Source organism: Dioscorea cayenensis, chromosome 11, assembly GCF_009730915.1.
Source record: "Dioscorea cayenensis subsp. rotundata cultivar TDr96_F1 chromosome 11, TDr96_F1_v2_PseudoChromosome.rev07_lg8_w22 25.fasta, whole genome shotgun sequence".
In the NCBI taxonomy this organism is placed as follows: domain Eukaryota; kingdom Viridiplantae; phylum Streptophyta; class Magnoliopsida; order Dioscoreales; family Dioscoreaceae; genus Dioscorea; species Dioscorea cayenensis.
In genome coordinates this window covers 4,634,070-4,645,606 of record NC_052481.1, presented here as the reverse complement: position 1 = coordinate 4,645,606, position 11,537 = coordinate 4,634,070, and the positions used below count along the sequence as shown (strand labels likewise).

The 11,537-nt window shown below is 33.2% G+C and overlaps 1 pseudogene; it reads left to right on the top strand.

The window, feature by feature from the left end:
* The first annotated feature begins 2,218 nt into the window (after nt 1-2,218).
* Nucleotides 2,219-4,750, top strand: LOC120271543 (annotated as a pseudogene).
* Nucleotides 4,751-11,537: the final 6,787 nt, after the last annotated feature.

Below are 11,537 nucleotides of genomic sequence, written 5' to 3'. Positions count from 1 at the left end.
ATGTATAAAGAATTAGGGTTCTATTTGGCCCAGAATCAATTTTTTATTGACTCAACCTACTTATAATTAAGGTTATAACAAACCCAACATTGAACAACCTTAAGAAAATTTCTACGGCGCTACAGTAGCGGCTTGATCCCGAATTTCTAGGACCATCACTGAGTTCGGTTCCAAATCCAAATATGGGAAATTGTTTTTCTTGTCCCTATCCCCGTTGGGATTTTTCAGGTTCAAGGATTCCCTTTCCCCGATTAATATGTTAAAATATTATTATTATTACTTAAAATAAATTTTATTTTAAAATACCCAGTCAACATCCTATGTGCTGACTAGGCATTAAGGTGAAGGCCCTACCACAATTTTGATAATAATAAAAAAAGATGGCCAAATAGGTAAAAAGCCCAATTTAGATTCAATAATTTTAAGATCATTTTCTATGTAATTCAAGCCTAAATTCTCCAGTTAACGAGATTAGACCATTCTAGCCCAAATAATTAAATGGGAGAAAAGACAAAATCGCTTCTCAATGATTCATCATTCATTTCAGTTTGACCCATAGATCTAAGTTCACACATGATGTGACGTGCTATGTCTCAAAATAAGTGAGGCCACCCACCCACTTTCAATTCCGGTTCTCTTCAAGCCTCTTGAATGGATAACCAATGTCAGTTAGTCTGCCACGCCACCTCTTAGTAGACAGTCACTTCAGTAGTCAAGTCATAGACTCGCGCTCACCAAAATTAAAATATGACATGCCAATGTAATTGAAATAAAGGCCTTTCTAAAACAAACCATAGTTTATCATAACTCACGAATAACCATATGAGTAAATTCAGTATTACATACTGTAGTAGCAAAACGATTGCTTGAAGAAACAAATAGGGAAAAATACTTTGGAAATAAATTTTAAGGAAAGCCATCCACTCACTGTGCTTAGATCTATAAATCTAAGAGCTTAATTGCGGCACTCCTCCGCAAGCTCCTTATCTTCACGTAAGGGTTTCCAACCAAAGAGCAAATCAAATTTAATGCAATATTTTACCTAAAAATCATGCATTCATGAGGAATATGCGCAATTCAAGTCCTATATCCGATGCATAAAGAATTAGGGGTCTATTTGGCCTAAAATCAATTTTTGATTAACTCAATCTACTTATAATTAAGATTAAAAATCTCTACGGTGCTATAGTAGCGGCTTGAACCAGAATTTCCAGGACCATCACTGACCCCAATCAAGAACCCAAATACTAGGAATTGTTTTTCTGTCTTCATTCTAGCTTGGATTTTCCAGGTTTTCCCTTACCCGATTAATAAGTTAAAATATTATTATTACTTAAAATAATTTTTTTTAATAAATACCAAGTCAATAGCCCATGTAAAAAAAGAGTCAAATTAAGTAAAAAGCCCAATTTTTAGGCTGGGGAGAGCGATCAGGGAAGAGGATCACAAGATGAGGACCAGATCTCGAAGCAACTTGATCTGAATATAGAGTCAAATCCTGATAGTGTGCCGCCATAGAGAGAGATGGAGAGGGCAAGAAGACGGTGAGGAATTCTTCGGAATTTAGGTATTTGTGGTGTTATTTGTTTCTAAATTTGTTTGTTTGGTAATTTGAATACTACTTTCTTCGTTGTATGCATTTTTTTAAAAAAAAATTTCTATTTATTTTGATTCATAAATGAGATTTTTATTGTACTGGTATAATTTATTGTCCTGGATTAGTGCTCATACTAAAGCTGATATAATTTTTCTCATTTATCTTTCGATTGAATGTGATCTTGTATCTAATATTTTCCTTCATGGTTTCTGTTCATTATCCCTAATACACAATTGTGAGTTTTCAAACATGAGAAGAAGTTGGCACAAAATGCTTATTTTCATGGGGAAGTTATGAATAACATTATGAGATACTTACTTCAATGCATTGTTCTTGAAATAAGGCTCTAATTGCTATTTTCTTTCCTTGATCTTTTAACGAATGTAGGTTGATATTGTTGACTTCAATGGCAGTTTTTTGTCACGGATACATGATCTTACTGGTGCTAATCCAATTATATTAGTGATATTCCGTTTAAAACCTGACTTCAATGCTATTTTCAGTTTGCACACTGTTATAATTATCACTTGCATTTGCCCATATCTGGTCTTTTCCTAGTTGCATTAATCATATCAACTAAGTATTGAATATTGTGGAATTCCCATAAAACTACAGAAAATAATGCTCACATTTAATGTTGGTTCCAATCAAGCATTTGAAGTTTCTATAGCAGATCTTGTAACACAAATTCAAGGAAAGAATGACCTATACATGGAATTCCATGTGGATGATACAACTGGTATAAATGAGGTGCCTCATCTAATACTCCTTTTATGGATGAAATATTTAATATTTGTTGTTGTCCTATTGCCATTTGGTTTTGTGAACTATTTTTTCTTGTTTTTTTTTCTTTCTTGATGAGCCAGTTGTCATGCAAAAAATAGGCTTTGATTTCTATAGATTTCCTTATAAACACCAAAATTTTGGTTAGGTCTTAGTGTTAGTTTCTAACTGTCCTGCTAATGTGCCTTAGGTTCACATCCTTTTTTTTCACCCCACTAAAACTTCACTTGCCACTTTTGCCCAAAAAAAAAAAACTTATTAGCACAATTTTTGCATTGTGCTTCACTGGTGGATTTAAATTTTCACATACTGAACTCTAATATTCAGTTTTCTTGTGATGAAAGTCGTCCTCCAGCTCAGTTATAAAAGTCTGGCCTAATTGGCTTAGTTGCAAGTTTTGCTGGATAAGATAATGGCTATGGCAGATGTTGGATCTAGTGATGAAGTTGTTATCACTTCTGAATTAATTGTAGTCCTTACCCCAAGGTATAAAGTATTGAACCAAGCGGCTGCTTGTGTTGTGCTATGATATTTTTCCTTTGATCTAACACTAGCATTTCCTCTATTTTTTTAATTTTATTCAAAGATTAAAGCAAAAAATCACTCCTTGCTATGGCCGATACAATGTTGAGCTTGATCTCTCGTTCTTGAGGCTTCAAGCACAGGCTAATGATTTTAAAATACAATACAACAGTGTTTTCCGACTCTTTCGACTGCCAAAGGTTTTACTTTTATTTTATTTTGTCCTGAATCTACTTCTTATCACAATAGCTATTTGATATACATGCTATTTTTTTATAGTTGCTGATATTTTCTACTTCTATTTTTTTTTTTTACTTTGATTGGCTCTTGCAAGCTCTTTCATGATGATCTTACTTAACAAGTTTTCTCCATTCTTTGTTGTCTAATCAACCTCATACTTTTGTTGTTGTGACACTTGATCCGCCTATTCAGAAAGGGCAAATTTTATATCCACATATTGTTCTTCAGGTCATTCTAAACTACTACGATCCACCATAATTTTGTGGTGACAATGTTTGATCATGGTCTTTTGCTCTCTAGTTTGAAACAGAAGTTATAGTTGAAAGTACCCTTTCAATAAGTGATGAGCTATTGGCTACCAAGTACAAGGATAGGCTAGAGGCTTTCTGTTCAAAAGTTTCCTAATTGATACAGGATTTGTCTATGGCAGAGTTTGTGAAAACTTCATTATATTAAAGTTCAAAAGATTCTGATCTAACTTAAATATTGGCTGTCATACAATCAGATCTTAGAGCAATGAGTGATAGACATGTGGTCCACACCTAATAGAAGACATATTCAAAAACATTCTATTGCTTAATGTGGCAATTTGAAATTTATGATGTGGTTCTTAAACTGCAAGTTTTTTCCCAGCAATGAGGCTGGCTACTTGCAGTTTTTATAGCATGACTTCTAGTAATTTTTCCAGTATTATTGTAGTTCAAATCAAAGTGTGAATGATTCTACTTAAGAAATTGTCTTCAACCTAGAGTTTGATTCCTGTTCTGCTATACACTAGACATTGTTGTGTGGCACTTAAAGAGGTGATGTGGTGTTCATTTCCAGCTTTATGTTTTTCTCAACTTATTTTAATTGTTGCCCTTGGGACAAGCAGTATTTTGCAAATTGTCATAATTTTTTTCCCTAATTGATTATTTTGGACTCTGTTAGGGGTTGATCTATGAAGTTTTCACTGCTATTTTCTGCAGTTCTCAGGATGGATATGCAGTGAAATCATCATTGAGGGCTGAAGATGGAATTCTATACCCTCTTCAGAAGAGTTTTTTTCTTCTTACCTAGAGCTCCCACTCTCATACTTCATGATGAGGTATCTGCATGTGCCATGTGCAAATATTCAGTGGTTTGAGTAGGCTGCTATACTTAGCTTACCTTGCTTTGTTTTAATAGTCAGTTCTTTTGATGTGTGCATGGCATCTTCATGTATTAAGGTTTATTACAGATTTAATATGTTGATTTTGAGTGGCATGGTGCAAGAGGCTCAAGTGTCAATTCACACTATTTTGATCTGCTGGTAAAACTGAAAAATGACCAAGAGCATCTCTTTAAAAACAACAATAGGAACGAATATTGTAATCCCTTTGATTTTATCAAGTAAGTGTTGTAGCCTTTTCTTTTTGGTGTGTGGTTTGTGTTTTATGTGCAAACCATTTGTAAGATCCTTTTTGTGATGTCTTCATTCTACTTTGGCATTAATCAAATTGAAAAGGTTTGAAAATCATGAACCTTGGAGATGAGAAAACTATGAATACTGTTGCAGTTGTTCTCGACAATGATGATGATGATGATGATGACGATGATGCTATAGACCCACATCTCGAGCGGGATTAAAAATGCTGATTTAAATGGAAATACTGATTTTTCTGAGTTCTTCAATCGAATGGTACACAAATGGAAGTACCCCTTCTTTGTATTGACTTACATCATAACTTAGTGATCTTGAATTTCATGCGTTTTGTCCTTGGTATCATGCTGTGCTATTCTCTTCTTTCACCTTTTTATAAGTGATTTTGCTTCTTAGGCTCACTTGTATTTGGGCATTGTCATTTGTAAGCTTTAGATTTCTAATGAATATTTGCTGAATAATTTCTAGATGGATTCAACTGCCATACTGATGACTTTTAGAGATTGGTCAAGCTATTTCCTATACCTGACTAAGGGTCATGAGAAACATGATTATAAGACTAGGAAAATGCTCTTCTTGATATCATATGGCTTTAGAATGCCTGAAAACTTGTCTTTGTCATACTTAATTAGATGTTGTTCGTTTAATATATGGATTAGTCAATTGATAAGCTTGAAGTAACTAACCATAAGAGCATAATCTTCCAAAGATGGATGGTTTATATCTTATTTGGTTTATGCTATATACTGAAGTACCCCTTGTAATGCGACCACCTTATTTGCCAAGTAGTCTGACTGTGGAGAACATTTTGTATATTTATTCATGTTTCAAAATTCATAACTGAGCATCTTACTTCTATAATGGAGAAGGCCATGTCCAATGTTATATGCATTCGCAATGAACTCAAATGGGTGTAATTTGTCATCCCCCATTCCATGAACATAGAGATCACTTAAGACCCATAAAAGTCATACAGTTTGAGTTAGAGATCTATAAATAGGGGCTTATTTTCTGGTGTTATCATTAGTTGAATAAGAATGCCTTGTATTTCATGTTTAATATTATTAATTTAACATATTCCTATTTAATTTCTCCTAAATTGTTTCCCTTTTTTCTGTTTTCTTCATGAGAACTAACTAGAAAGTGGCACAGAGTTGGATGTATTTGTTTGTTCTAATGAAATATATATTTGTATTTTCAAAGGATGTTGATTCTGAGAAGGAACTGAGGGAAAGCTTTAAGGTTTTTGACAAAGACCAAAATGGTTTAATTTCTGCTGATGAGGTAAATCAATTGCTTATTCTTTCTTTCATTTATGATGTTGAGAAAATTATATTTGCATGCACCTCTTACGCATTGGTTTAATTGCAGTGAAGCACTTAATATTTGTCAGTTACATACTCTTTTGTTGATTTTTTTCAATCCTAAGCCATAATAAATCATGCTCAAAGTCAAACATGGTTAAATTAGTGCAAGAAAAACACATAAACAAAACAATTTTGCTCCCATATCATCAATAAAAGATCTCTTATTCTCAATTTCTCAATTTGCCCATCATTGTAGGGTTTTCAGGGAAGTCCACTAAACAAAGTTTCTAAATTCATCATCCTTTTAATGGAAAACAAGTGAATATAAAATAAGGTAGTCATCCATTTTAGATATCAACCATTTGTCTAATGGGACAAAGGGTTTGTTTGATGTAACAGTTTGTAGTAAGGTGCTATAGAAATTAGCCAAATCTCAGCGTTGTAAGTCTCATTCAAGAATTATTTTAATACCTTAGAAAAAATCTTTTGCACTTAGCTATCTTAAACAATAATTTTTCAGAATCCCATAAACTTTATGTTTACTATTTTATGCTTGCCACCATTCTCAGGATATCAACCACTATTTCCACATTAGACGTTCAACTTGAACATTAGATTTTTATACCTATGCATGGTATGGATTTTGTAATTTAGAATTTAACAGTTATTTATTTAATTTTAATTACAATTATAGCTCTTTATTTGATAATGTTTTTTTTTACTTATATAGGAGAATTATGATTAAAGATCAAGATGGTTCAAGATTAAGAGGATATATGAATTCTTTTTACTTTGTGTAATTAAGTAAAAAAAATATTATGTAATAAAAATAGTGTAAAATTCTTTACATTTTGTTATTAATCAAAATATATTGCACTTGAGCTCATTAGTTGTCAATAAAAGTCAATGAAATTGAATTTAGGATACTTTTGAATGAATTGAAAGATTCACGTTTTTGATTTACAGGTTAAACAAATTTATTTATTATTAATAGAAAAATAAACTAAAATTCAGTTCAACTAATGAACAAATTTAGAGGTGGTTATAATTGCCTCTAGAAGTATGAACATGTAAGAAAAATAATAGTTTTAGGGTTATAACTTCCTCTAAAACTGTTGAGAAGGGATAAGATATTATTAGCTATAGAGACAATTATAACCACTTCTAGAACTATCGAGGAGGGATAAGAAATTATTAGCTATAGAGGCAGTTATAATCACCTTTAGAACTATTGAGGAGGATAAGAAATTATTAGTTATAGAGGTGGTTATAACTATATAAGTGGGATAAGAAATTATTAGCTATAGAGGAGGGTATAACCGCTTCTAAAAGCATTGATGAGTGATAAAAACTTATTAGCTATGGAGGTGGTTATAAACGCCTCTACCACCTATAATTTTTAGAGGCAGGTAGAACCACCTCTACACATGTTATTAAAAACTGTTTCTATAAATAAAACTTACCCTAACGGTTAATACAAACCAGCTCTAAAGTGTAGAGCCGGCTTGATACGAGGCGGTTTAGAGGCAGGTGGAAAAATAGCTATAGAAGCGGTGAAAACCGCCTCTATAGGGCTTGAAAACAACCTCAAAATCCTTCTCTTGGTGTAGTGTATATATACCTAAACACAATGACTGCAGGCTAGCAATACAAATATTGATATATATATATATATATATATATATATATATATATATATATATATATATATATATGCATATACATACACTCTTTGGCGATTGTAAAACATATATGTAAGTATGGATATATATATATATATATATATATATATATATATATATATATATATATATATATATTACATGCAAATGCAAATGGGTGCAGGTTATCATGAGTTTATATATATAAGCATACAGATTATTTGAATATATATGTATATATATACCACCATACATGAAGGATCTAGAGTGGGGCAATGGGGCCAGCTGCCCCTACCCTGCTTTGAGAAATCCATTAGGTAATAGTGAATTTTTTTTTCAATTTCCCACCACTAAACCCAAAAAATAGACATAGAGAATATTGTTAGGGCTTCATGTAAATGTAAAGATGCTCTTCGAGAGAACCAACTTAATAAGATTGTGGAGGCATTACGAGTTGGTGAACTTTCTACGGGAAAATGTCTAAATCAAGAAACAAGTCTTCAACGAGTTGGTGATACCAAATGAGGTTTGTACTATGGGTCTTTGATTAATTTTATTATTATGTTTGGTTCCATTATTTATGTGCTTGAAATTGTTGTGGAAGATGGTATTTACCTTGGAGCAAAAGGTGAAGCTTATGTCTTGTTAGATTTGGTGCAATCTTTTGATATTCTCTTCAATTTTCATTTAATGAAAAATATTTTGGGGATTACAAAGAATTGTTGATGGCTCTACAAAGAATAGATAAAGATACTATGAATGCAATGGCTCTAGTGAAAGAATCTATGTAATGATAACAAACAATGTGTGATGATGGATGGAAATCTTTATATGATGATATCTCTTCATTTTGTGAAAAGACAATATTGTTGTCCCAAATATGGATGATATATTTGTGACTCAAGGAAGGTCACGACGCAACACTAATGCAATGACAAATTTGCATCATTATCGAGTTGAGTTATTTTACACTATTATTGCTATGCAACTTAACAAACTCAACAATCGATTCAATGAGGTGAATATAGAGTTACTACTTTGTGTGGCTTCTTTAAATCCTTGGGATTCTTTTGCGGCTTTCGATAAGAGAAAACTAATTCAACTTGCTCATTTTTATCCATTGGAGTTTTGTGAGACCAAACTTCTTATTCTTGATAACTAGCTTGAGACTTATATTTTTGATTTCTCATGATGAGTTTAAAAGCTTAAAAGGTATCAATGACCTTTCTATAAAAATTGTTGAAACACAAAAAGCATATTGTGTACCTGGTGGTGTACTTACTCGTGAAACTAGCTTTGATATTGCCCGTTTCTACTACATCAGTTGAAAGAGTTTTTTCTTCCATGAAGATTGTAAAAATCTCTTGTGCAACCAAATCGAAGATTTTTAAATGAATGATTGTTTGATTACTTATATAGAAAAAAGAATATTTTTTAGTATTGAGAATGAAAAAATCCTGTATCATTTTGAAACTACTAAAACATCCAAAGAGCAATTGTAATAATACTTGTCTATTCTTGTCATGAGTTCATAGAGTGTATTATGGTCATATGTTTGTCTGTATCAGCACCGTACCATGTCAATTACTATTTACCTTGAGAAGGGGAGCAGTATAATTTAGGAATTCTCTCAATTTAATTTGGATTGCTAGACTTATACATCCATTGTCCTGGACCTAACAAACCGTAGATTGAATCTATGGCCAAACACCCCTCTCCTATGCTTATTAAATCGTAATTTCTTTAGCATTTTGGACTCTTATTTCTTCTTTATTTTGTTCTCACATGACACCATTTTGATTAGGCTAATTCTCATATCAAATTAGAACCAGTAATCTCTATTTTCCCTGTGGACAGATACCTTGCTTCTTAGCACACTTAATTATATGTTTGGCACGTATACTTACATCCTATTTGACTCATGAACTCGTCCCTATCACAAAGATTTAGAGGGCTTCTACTACATATCATCTTCGGAGGAAGAAAGTAAATGTGAGAGATTAGATGAAAATTCAAAGCTTCAAAAGAACCGTTTGTGGAGAGATCTCGGCGGTGATATCGGGGAATCTTCGAAGAACTTCATCCATCTAAAGAGGTTGCGAACTTGGAGAGAGTTTTGTTATTATTTTTATGTATTTTATTTCCTTTGGATTTTATTGTTGTCCTCCAATAATGGTGAACTAATTTTCATGGTGTTTAGGCATAGATGAAATCTAGAGCTTATTTGTTTTGAGACTTGGTTATGAACTTAATTTCAATCTTTCATCAAATTTTGAAATGCATTATCTTGATTTAGATTCAATCATGTGCTTATCTTAACTTGAACTCTATCATAATGAGAGCCGAGAGTTTCATGTTTGATGTTTACAAGTGACAAATCAAGGGATTTATCATGTATAGGCATACCCCGATTGAAGGAAAGCACAAGTCTACCTAAATAAGGCACTATGGAATTGAGATTTCTCTCTCCGTGTTTCTTCCGAATAAGTTAACATTTGGATTTTGTGTATAGTGAAATCATAGGGAGTAAGCTTCAAGAAGAAGTTCCGTTTCTTATTCTTTATAGGATTAGGGATAATTACTTCGAGAGAAGAATTGCCTATTTCCCCGAATTAGTGTTCTCTCTAGAAAGAGTTTATAGAGTGCATTGCAGTTATAAGGCAGTCTATATCAGCGCCAACACCGTATGGGACTAGTTATTGCTCACCTTGAGAAAGGGGATAATATGAGACTTAGGAATTCTCTCGATCTAATTGATTTTGTATTTGATCGATAGACCTTGTCCAATACCTCATTATAACCACAAAGGAAGTATATGCCTAAACACCTTTGTCTCATGCTTGATTTGCCCCTTGTCAGTTTTCATCATTAGTTTTACTTTTTTGGTATCCTTACCTTTGTTCAACTTTGTTCACCTACTCATGCTTTAGGCTAAATAATAGGATAAACATTAGTACCGCTATTTCATACTTCCTCGTATGATCAACACCGGATTTTAAACACGCTATATTACTTGATAAGTACATGCGCTTGTGTGTCATAGGTAACATTATTGCCTATCACATATATACCTCTGTACCCCCCCACACATCACTCTCATCGTTGGGTTGGGCTGTGCCAAGCCGGCCCAAAAAAATTGAGGTTTTGGCCTAGCCCAAGCTCACATCTGACAGGCCTCATTAATAGTTTGGGCCGGGCTGGGCCATCCCAAATTTAAAATATGAAACCCATAGCCCAGCTCACAGGCTTGGCTCCTTGGATCAACCATGGACAGGGCTTGGATCAACCTATTAGATTTAGCTCGAATCGACCCGTTGTTGTTTTCTTCTTTAACTTTGATTACTTAATTAAACTTTGTGATAATTTAAAAATAAAAATGGATAATTACAATGATGACCGGCGTTAGAAATGCTAAAAAGACACCCTCAATAAGCAATCAAGAATCCTTCGGTCCCTTAGTAAAATTTTAGCCCCTATGTGAATGCAAGAAAGGTTCCAAGAGGTCAATAGGTTTTTTTTTTTAGCCCAACTAACGTAGACTACACAAAATCTTTCTGAAGGATGCACATGCTGATTAGGCACAAAAGCCACCCAACTACTCGATTACATATATACATTGATGTATTCATACTTCACTAGTTGAGGAATACTGTCATAGACTCCCTTTTTTTGTTTTTTTTTTTTTAACCTGTTTCATGCCTTATGGTCTACTACATGCTACCTCTTTACTTAGGGCTAAAGAAAGACAACAAGAGAACCAAAAGTTCTTAAAAGATCATTGAGAGTAGAATTTAACAATCTAACACCAATTCATAGTGATCTGTTGGCCGGAGTGTAAAAGGTGGAAGTTTTGTGACAAAGAGTGAGGGTGCACTAGAGATAACACAAGACTTCCCTTTAAGCACAAAAAAGTATTACAACTCACATCTATCATTCTTTCAAGCTAAGAAGTTCTTAACAATGTATCATAGCTATCATAAGTAAATTAAGCATAAAATTATATGAAATACCCCATCCCCACATCT